Consider the following 10832-nt stretch of genomic DNA (forward strand, 5'->3'; position numbering starts at 1 on the left):
CCCCCCAGCCCGCCCTCCCTTCCATCATCCCCCCTCACATCCCCTTCCCCCCCTATTCTCCTGGAGGGTGAGATCCCCTATTTAGTGTGTATTTCCCTCCCTCCTCAAGCCAGATTCAATAGGAATAAGGTTGACCCATTCCCTTTTGTCTTCCTATTCTTCCCCTCCATTGTAATCATTTTCCCTTGCCTCTTCTGTATGAGATAGTTTGCCCCACTCTGTCTCTCCCCATCTCCTCTCATTATATTCCTCTCACCTCTTAATTTCACCTTTTAAGTATCATCCCTTCCTGTTAAATTGGTCCCGTGCCCTCTATCTATGTATACCTGTAAATGTATATACACACATTCACATATGTATTCACATGCCCGCATACCCTCATATAAAGACATATATATATATATACACATATATATATATATATTTCTAATCCCTTCAACTACTGAGAAAAGTTTCATAAGTTACAATTATTGTTTTTCCATGTAGGAATGGTAATAGTTCAACTTTGGCCAGGTGGCTAAGCAAGCAAGAGCACCGGCCCCAGTGCCGGGACGACCCAGATCAAATCCGGGCCCAGACACCCAGCACCGCACCCAGAAACAACAACTGGCCGTGTAACCCCGAGCAAGCCAGCTTTAGGCTATTTATAAGTTTATCTATTACTTGAATAAAGGCACCAATAGTATGCTTATCCATTGTGCATATGGCATATAGCTGGGAAGGACAGCTAACATGGTGGATGATAGAACCAGGATCCAAAAGGATCTTGACAGGAGAGAGCATTAGACTGAATCAAATAAGATGAATTTTAATAAGGATAGCAAGACTTGAGCTCCCCAACTCTTTCCATTGCAAGATGTTACCTTTCCTTAAGTAGTTTAAATTTTTAAAAATTTTATGATCAAATCAAATACAATGAGTGCCAAGGACTCTTTGTCCTGACTCTTTGGTATTGGACAGAGATATGGAATATCAGGAAACTTGCAGCAGGCTCTGACCCACTCATCCTTCATCTGAAGAGTGATATATCAATTTTCATTGAGTAAGAGCCATCTTCTCTGGCTCCAACCAAAGCACAAGGGTATGATTCTATAACCAGATACAGAGGAAAAAAATGCTCCCAGAAATGAAAACCATAGAGAGGAGGTGCACACCAAAAATATACCCCAAAAGGGAGGAAGATCCTAAGATAAGAAATATGTTATCCAGGGATTATTTTTTTTCCATGCAGAGGGAAACAGACACCCTCCACCTGCCTGACCTTTGTTAAGCTTCTTTTCCTTAGGAAGAATGGAGGGGGGAGAAGGATTAGACTTCATGGATAAGTATCTATCCAAAACAAAACCTGCCCCTCAGCAAAGTAGCTGGATTCTGTTTTTGCTTAAAAGCAGTCACTGTGGAATCAAGACATTTCCTTTGATTTTAAAAAAAAAATGTGTTTGTCACTAAGGCAGCGTTTCTTACAGGCTTTGGAGTGGGTAGCAGGTTTGAGCAAAAATTGATTTTCAGTTACTCTGGAACCCAAAGACTATGAGAGATAGGAACAAAAGCCTCCCTGTAACTGTTACTTAGCTGTGAAATCCTGGGGGAGTTGCTTCACTGACCTGAGTTTTGGTCTCCCCATCTGTAAAGTGGAAGTAATGGTGGAAGTAGTATTACCAACCTCATGGATTTTTATGATTGTTATATAGTCTCAGTGTTCACTTATGGTATCCATGGCTTAAACAAGCTAGATGACCCCTAGGCTCCCTTAGAAATAAGATCCATTGGAATGTAGTATTTAAAGATTATCTAGACCAGAAGTCCATAAATAGATTTCAGGGGGTCCATGAAGTTAGTTGGTTGGGTGGGGGGAAGCATTTTTTCCACTAACCTTTGGTTTCTCTTGTAATCCTATTCATTTTATTTTATTCATTTAAAAACATAATCAGGAGATGAGGTTCATAGGTTTCACCAGACTGCCAAAGGGAACCATGGTATATGCATACACAAAGGCTAAGAAATCTTGATCTAGACCAACCTATTCATTTTTGAATCTGAAACCTAGAGAGGTATGGTAACTTACCCAGGGTTAGGGCAAAAAGCTAGAGGCAACTAGGTGTCAGAGTGGCTAGAGAACTAGGTCTGGATTCAGGAAGACCTGAGTTCAAATTTGACCTCAGACATTTATTGCTGTGTGACCTTGGATATGTCACTTAACCTGTCTGCCTCGGTTTGTTCAACTGTAAAATGCAGATACTAATAGTAACTTCTTCCTAGGGTTATTGTGAGAATCAAATGAGATAATATTTGTAAAACAACAAATGTTACACATTAGGAGCTTAATTTTTTTTTAAAAGAAGGTAACAAGTAGCAGAAATGAGATTTAGACCCAAGTCTTTTGGCTCTGTGTCAAGTGCTCCTTCAATTTAAACATAATTCTATCAGTCCGTTTCAATTTTCTCCTTTACTATGGAGACTTAGGTCTGGGGAAAAGTAGCTCCTTTATTAACTATTCTTAAAGCAGGCTGTCTGGAGAACATTAAAACCCAAGAGAATTTGCCTGCATCTCATGCCACCTCTCAAATCACTTTTAAATGTTTATGTTCTTATTGGGAGTAGACTGGATCTTTCCAGTGACATTTCATGGTTTTCATCTAGTGCTGTTGATATAATAAGTCTGTAGGCTAGTGAGCCCAGAATTAGAGAAACTTTTAAGGGTGATTATTTTTAAGAAGTCTGCCTTTTTATAAGATTATTATGGGAACTCCAGAGACCTTTGCTTTTTTTGCTCCAAAAAAAGGTATGCCTATTTGCAAAACACAAGTGCAGACCTTCTGTAACGGGGCCAACTGCTCTTGGTGAGTGACTGGGGTTTTTTAATAGCTAAATTTACAGCAACAACAACAAAAAGTGAAGCCTGAATGCGGGGGTTTTCTGATCAGTGGAAGCAATAACATGCTGCCAATTTTATTAATGATTAAAAGTCTTGAAGCTGGCATAGAGTTGGTTCCAAGCACTTAGAAAAACAATCATTTTAGCCATTCATCCACCTACTCTACTTTTCATTAAACTTAAATTTTGAACCACAGACTTTTGCCCAGTAGAATTCTCCCAACTACGGGGAGTATTTCAGAGAAAGGAGGTGGTGGGGGATCTGGAGCCCATGTTTTGCAAAGACAACAGGAAGACAATAAGGACTTGAATTTTCTAGGACCAATAGCATTGATGACATACTTTTATACATCCCAGGTCCACATAGTTATTCCAAAGTCTTAGGAGATTCCCAATGGCTTGAGACCTCACAAAGTGTGTATATAACTGATAAATTCCAAATAAAATCCCAAAGAGCAAAGCAAAGAGGAAAAGTACTAGGCATAGGGAACCTGAAACCTCAAGACCACATGTAGCCCTCTAGGTCCTCAAGTGTGGCTTTTTTTTTTTTTTACCGAATTAGGGTTAAGTCAAAGGGCCACACTTGAGGACTTAGAGGGCCACATGTGGCTTCGAGGTCACAAGTTCCCCACCCCTGACTCACAGCCCATCCTGAGGCCTAGGTTTACAGATTATGCTATTTTCTGGAGTGTCAATGAGAGCTTTTGATGGCAGCAATATTCTTCAACTGAGCTCTTAATGGTGCTCTTTACCATTTTAATTGATGAAGGCCATATATTTCTTCCCACCTTTCTCTGAATTCTTCATATTTATAATTTCTTACAACACAAACACTCTATTATGTTCATATACAATTTGTTGAGCCATTCCACAATCAATGTACACTCACTTTATATCCATTTTTTTTTGTTGGTGTTTTTGGAAGGGGAAGGCAGGGCAATTAGGGTTAAGTGACTTGCCCAAGGTCACACAGCTAGTAAGTGTTAAGTGTCTGAGGCTGGATTTGAACTCAGGTCCTCCTGACTCCAGGGCCAATGCTCTGCTCACTGGTCACCTAGCTGCTCCCCAGTTAGTTTTTTGTTACCACAGACACTGCTGCTATTAATATTTGGGTACACAGGGGACATTTCTTTTTCTCAATGACCTCAGGTACATATCTAGTAGTAGAATGACTAGTTTGAAGAATATTAACAGTTTAGTGACTTTTTTCTTGAATAATTCCAACTGGTTTGGTTGGACCAATCTCATATCCACTAACGGTGTGTACTAAAGGACCTATCTTCTTACCAATCTGCCAACATTAGTTATTTCTGTCCTTTCTTATATTTGCCATTATAATGGATATGTGGCAAGACCTCAGAATCACTGTAATTTAAATTTCTCTTATTAAGGATTTGGAACATTTCTTTCATATTGTCCATTACTTGCACTACATTGCCAGTGATGCCATTTACATTACATTACCAGTGGTGCCATTTACATTACATTACATTACCAGTGGTATCATTTACATTACATTAAATTACCAGTAGTAGTAGTAATTTTTATCTTTTGAAAAGTTTTCTTCTCATATCATTTGAGATATGAGTTATCTACTAACTAATGGACCTTAATTTTAAATATTTGTATCGATTCCCTAGAATATCTGACTTTATCAGGAATGTTTAATGCAAGGATTTTTCTGACTTAGATTTTTGTCATCATACTCTAATTTCATTTATTTTATTCATATAGAAAAGCTTTTACATCTTATATAATCAAAATTGGGCATATTGATTTTTATGATTTCCTCTGTCCTTCTTATCTGTGAATTATTACCCTAGACAAGTTCTGAAAGGACCTTCTTTCTGTTTTATTTATGTTTTGTGATTTGATTATGATTTTAAATTTATGTCTCTTTTCCATTTGGAGTTTATTTTGGCATATGGTATAACATGCAGCTTTATATCTGATTTCTGACAAGTTGCTTTCTAGTTTTCACAATTCTAATCAAAAATCATTTGAACTGATGAAAAGTGTAGAAAGCAAAATTACAACATATACAACTACTATGATAATATAAATGAAAGCAACACTGAAGGCAACTTTTTGTGGCTGTTCAGCAATTTTTTTTTTTCAGTTTTCAATGCTTCATGACCAAATTTGAGGGTTTTTTTCATGGCAAAGACACTTGAGTAGTTTGCTGTTTCCTTCTCTAGCTTATTTTACAGGTGAAGAATCTGCGACAGAGTTAAGTGACTTGCCCAAGATCACCAAGTTAGGAAGTGTCTGAGGTCAAATTTGAATTTGAGAAGATGACTCTTCCTAACTACAGGCCTGGAACTCTATCCGCTACACCACTTAGCTACCTCAGAATAAATGTAATAATCATCATTCCAGATTATAGATTAATCAATCGCTCACTGAGCAAGCATTTATTAAGTTTCTACTATGTGCCTTATATTAGCTGTGAAAAAAAATAGTCCCTGATCTTAGAGAGCTTACATTCTATCAGGGGAAAAACATATAAATACATGCAAAATAGAGGTAATTATGAGGAAGGGGAGACTCTAGCAGCTGAGAAGATTTGGGAAAATCTCATGTAAAATTTATAATTATAACATTTAAGAGGCAGAGGTGAGGAAAGAGTGCCTTCCAGAGTTGAAGGCTAGCCTGTGCAAAGGCACAAACATAAGCAGCACAGAATCTGGGAGAAACAGCCACTTTGGCTGGCCTACAGAGCGTACAAAAGAGGGTAACACATAATAAGGCAAGGAAGACAAGTATGTCGTGTCCAGGTTGTAAAAGGTTTTAAAGGTCAATCAGAGGAGTCTGTACTTACAGAGGCAATAGGGAGCCATTGGAATTTATTGGCAAGAAGATCATATGGTCAGATCTGTCCTTTAGAAAAATCCCTTTGGCAGCTGAGTGGAAGAAGAGTGGAGGAGAGACTTGAGGCAGGTGTTGTTGCCGAGAACAGACCCCAAAATCTGAAATAGTTTTAGAAAGAAATACATTTGGTCGTCTGGTAGAAGAGAGCAAGCCAGAAAGGGAGAATGTCTCTGTCTATTCAGATTCTGGAAGATTTATGTTATAGAGGAAGCCCACATACCTCAAATACGCAGTTTAACAATTTTGCTGAGAGAGCAGCCTGAAACAAGGTATATTGAGACAGATATGAGAAATTATAACCCAAAATAGAAGCTTGGAGTGGACCCCTCTGGAGTTCCTGGGTGTGGTAACCCAAAACAAGAATGCTTTAGGTGGATCTGGGGCTTGGCAGAATTGGAAATGCCTTGTAGTGGTCTCTGGCATTCCTGGAGAGTTACTGGGAGAGTCACAACATTCTGGATGTGGAAAACCTTTAATCACATAAGGTTGGATTTAAACAGTATAAGAATTTTTTCCCGAATACTATAATAAATCATTTTTCCCACAAAGGGCAACCCATTACAAGACTATTGCCTTCTAATACGCTGGGTAAGAAGTAATGAGTGCCTGATGCAGAGCGGTAGCCATGTGAATAATGAGAAGAGAACAGATATCACAGATATTTTGGAAGCAGAATTAGTAAGACCTGTGTTCTGGACTGAGCCTGACTCAGGCCATCCTTCTGGTAGTTTAGGCTCAATGTTGGAACAAAAGAGGGCACTCATTCAACAGTTAACAAAAGGAGATTTATTCCACTATTAGAAGAAAAGAATATTCAGTAAGGATCGTCATTAAAGACCTCTCCAGTTGATTGAATAGCAAATGTTCCATCTCAACCCACTGGCCAAGCATCTTATCTCCTGTCCTCTGGTCCTTTGTGGTTGCTCTTCCTTGGAGGAATTAAGTCAATTAAGTTTTTTGGGGTGTTTTTTTTTTTTGCTTTTTTTCTTGGAGGGGCAATTGGGGTTAAGTGACTTGCCCAAGGTCACATAGCTAGTAAGTGTTAAGGGTCTGAGGCTGAATTTGAACTCAGGTCCTCCTGACTCCAGGTCTGGTACTCTATTCATTGTACCACCTAGTCACCCCAAGTAAATTAAGTCTTGAAGAAAATCTCAATACCTTTTTTAAAGGAAATACTAGCCTTATTTGCATGGGGGAAGGGGACAGAGGAGGGCTTAAGATATTGCTCCTATTATGCTTGGCAACTCATTGGCTATTTGGAATTAGGAAAAGTTAGAATTAAATAATAATGTTAAGGTTCTGATCCTAGGTTATTGGAAAGGTGGTGGTACCCTCAATAGAAATAAGAAAGTTTAGATAAAGGTTAAATTTAAGGGAAAAGATAATGAATTCTGTTTGAGGCTTGTTGAGTTTGAGATCCCAATGGGACATCTAATTCAAAATATCTAGTAGGCAGCTGGTGATGAGGTACTGGAACTCAGGAAGTCATAGGAGGAGTGAAGTGCTTTTGAGTCATTGGATGAAAGCAAACATAGCAGTTCCTCAATCTACTCCTTCCCATGGTTTCTTCTCCACTCCATTTTAGCTACATACAAAGCTACTCACACCCTTGATCTCATCATCACCCAAAAAGTTCCACTTCCATAGTTGTGAATTCCAAATTTTTTTAAATCAAATTATGATCTTTTATCATCCCATCTTTCCCTCTGCCTAACAACCCTTAACCCTGTTCTTCATCCTCACCATGATCATCACCCATGCCCTGGTTTTACTCCCTTCCATTCCTATATTGCCCTTCAGTGAATCAATTCCAGTCTACATTGAAGCCCCTCACCCTTTTGTCCTTTCCAAATGCTGATTTTGGACTAGTCCCACAATGTTTTGCCTTTGTTCCTTTTTACTTACTGTTAAACGATGCTAGAGAAAATCATGAAACCATGCTAACTGGAACCACTACAAATTTATGCTATATAATTTCAATTGTACTCTCATTGGATCAGGGCAACTTTTCTACACTTCCATAATCAATTCACTATCAAACTCATCACAGAAGTTATATGTATTCCAGACCTTTGCATGCATCCTCAATTATCTCATAGCAATCTCTCTCTCTCTCCCTTTCTCTCTCCCTTCTGCTCTCTCTCTCCCCCTCTCTCTTTGTTTCTCTCTCTACTCTCTCTGTCTTTCTCTCTGTCTCTATCTCTGTCTCTCCCTCTCTCTCTCCTCTCAATATTGAGGACTTTGCCTCAACCTTCACTGAAAAAATTGTTTCCAAAAAATTGCCGCATTTTCTCTTCTGTCCTCCTCTTCTTCATCTCAAATTATTCAGATATCTTCCCCCACTATCTCCTCTTTCACCCCAGTGTCTCACAAAGAAGGGTCCCTTGTCCTTGCCAAGAGATCACATGCACATGTATTCCCATTCTATCTTCTCCAATAGATTTCCCCCTCTGTCATCCCCATTCTCTTACTAATATTCAAATCTATTTCTATTGGCCACTTCCTAACACACCCATATCTCTCTCATCCTTAAAAAACCCTCACTTGATCTGACTATCCCTGATAGATATTGTCTTATATCTCTCCTCTCTCTTATTGCTAAACTCCTGAGAAAGTCATATACAGTTAACGCCTCCTGTTCTTTTCAATTCCAAACTCTCTTCAGTCTGGCTTCTTACCTCATCATTTGAAAGAAAATGATCTCTCCAAGTGTTACCAATGATTTCTTAACTGGCACATTGAATAGTTTTTTCACAGTCTCCATATTTTTCTCTTTTACCTCTCTGCACTGTGAAGGATCCTCCTCTCCTGCATACTTTTTCTTCTTTAGATTTGCATGAAATTATTTTCTCCTTAGTTGTATCTTCTTCTATATCACATCCAGTAAATATGGGTATCCTCCAAGGCTCTGCCCTTCTCTTCTCCTTCTATACCAAGGGTGAGGAACCTGTGACCTTGAGGCTACATGTGACCCTCTAAGTCCTCAAGTGCAGCCCTTTGACTGAACCCAAACTTTTTGCTCTCTGAAGTTTGGATTCAGTCAAAGGGCAACACTTGAGGACCTAGGCTACACATGGCCTCAAGGCCACAAGTTCCCCATCCCTGTAATCTATATTATCTCATTTAGTAATCTCATCAATTTACAAAGGTTAAATTATCATTTCTATGCTGGTGATTTATCTATCTCTAACCTCTGTCCTAACTTCCAGTCTTTATTACCAATTGCCTATTAGACATCTTGAACTGATGTTCCAAGACATCTTAAAAACATGTCCAAAGCAGAATGCTTTATTTTCCTCGCAACTCTGCCCCCCAACCCCTCCAACTTCCCTCTTACTTTTGGAGGTACCACCATCCTACCAGTCCCCCAAGATCTCAACTTCAATGTCACCCCATACTCCTCATTCACACTCACCCCCCCCTCCCTGTCTATCTAATCTTTTGCTAAATCTTAAAATTTCTACCTTTACAACATCTGTCATATACAACCCCTTCTTTCATTTTATAGCCATAATTGGTACGTAAATAGTCATTACCTCACTCTTACACTATTGCAACAGCCTTCTGGTTGGTCTCTCTATCTGAAGTCTCTCCCTATGCCAGTCCATTCTTAATTCAAGTTAAGGTCAGTTGTGGACACATCAACCCTTCCCCACCTTTCCCCATCACTCAATAAATTCCAGTGATTCCCTATTAGCAAATGGGATAGTAGGACAAAGTAATAGGGTTTGGGTTGTTTGTTTTAAAGACTGGTGAGGTCTAGGTATATTGATAAGCAGTGGGGAAAGAACCAAAGGATGAGAGACTGAAAATTAGCAAGAAATAGAATATGATTGAAGATACTCTGAAACCGGGACAAATGATCTAGGGTGGGCACAGGACCTGGAAAACTCAGTTCTCAGTATGCTAATGAGAAGGCAGAACATTTATTTATTCATTTGCATTCATCCACACACAGGCACCAACCATGTGCAAAAAGAGTCCCCCCAAATCTGAGAGGATGAGTAGAGATTCAAGACAGGAAAAAAGATCATTTGAGGTATAGGTAGCTATGTGTATAAAGTTACAGTGATGGGAAAGAATTAATTGTGGTTTTGGAAGAAAGTTGTCTAATTTTGCTAGAGTTGAAAATAATAATAATAAATAACTACCTTGCATGATGCTTTAAAGTTGGAAAGGCACATTACATGTGTTATATCATTGATCTCCTCAATAACCCAGTGAGGTATGTACTATTCTTGTCCTCATTTTACAGATGAAGAGACTGACTTGCCCAGGGTCACACAGATAGTAAGGGCCTGAGACAGGATTAGAATTCAGGTCTTCCTGAGTCCAAATCTACCATTTAGCACAATGTGACAAAGGAAGGCAGTGCCCAAGCAAGGCTGGCAAGTGGGTAAATAATCAGAGCATCTCAGAAGCACTGTGTTGGCAGGATAGACTCTTGCTTAGAGCAGAAAAACAAGCCAGAGAGGAAGCTGTTTGGCTGATCAGAGTGCAGATAATCAGAGGTTCACTGACTTGGAGTTATTTCTATAAGTGGGCCTGTACTAACTGGATGGATCTCAGGCCTCCAGCTACAAAATTTTAGCAAAGCTGGACCATACCAAAAACATTTTCAAAAAAAATTTTTTTTTAAATCCTGGTTAGAACCAGCCAAGAAAAATGAAGATGAAAGGTGACAATATTTGTGCAAGGCAAAAACTGCAGAGAGAAAAATGATAATATTTTGGCTGAGAGCAGAGATCATTTGGATAAGAAAAGAAGGTAATAGAAAGTCCAAGGATTTTTTTTTTGCATGCTTCTAGAAACCTCTGAGGTCCTGTAGAAAAGCTGACCAGGGAATGCTTTGAGAACTTAAAAGAACTATGCTACAGAGGGCTTTAATTACCTGGAGTGTAGTCCCACTAACAGTACAAAGTCCACCCAAAGAAACCTGCTGCTGTAGGGAATTGGTTAATTGATCCCTCTTTGGTTGGTGAAGGACTGAAGAGTTTGGCTCCTGTTCCAGACCTGATTCTAGGAAATCCGCCAACTCTGACAGAAGCTGTTGGAATTAGGAAGCATCTAGAATCTCAATGTTTGTG

Source organism: Petaurus breviceps, unplaced genomic scaffold (genome assembly GCF_028583685.1).
Source record: "Petaurus breviceps papuanus isolate PSGF00001 unplaced genomic scaffold, PetGlider_PUasm1.0 90919, whole genome shotgun sequence".
Lineage (NCBI taxonomy): Eukaryota > Metazoa > Chordata > Mammalia > Diprotodontia > Petauridae > Petaurus > Petaurus breviceps.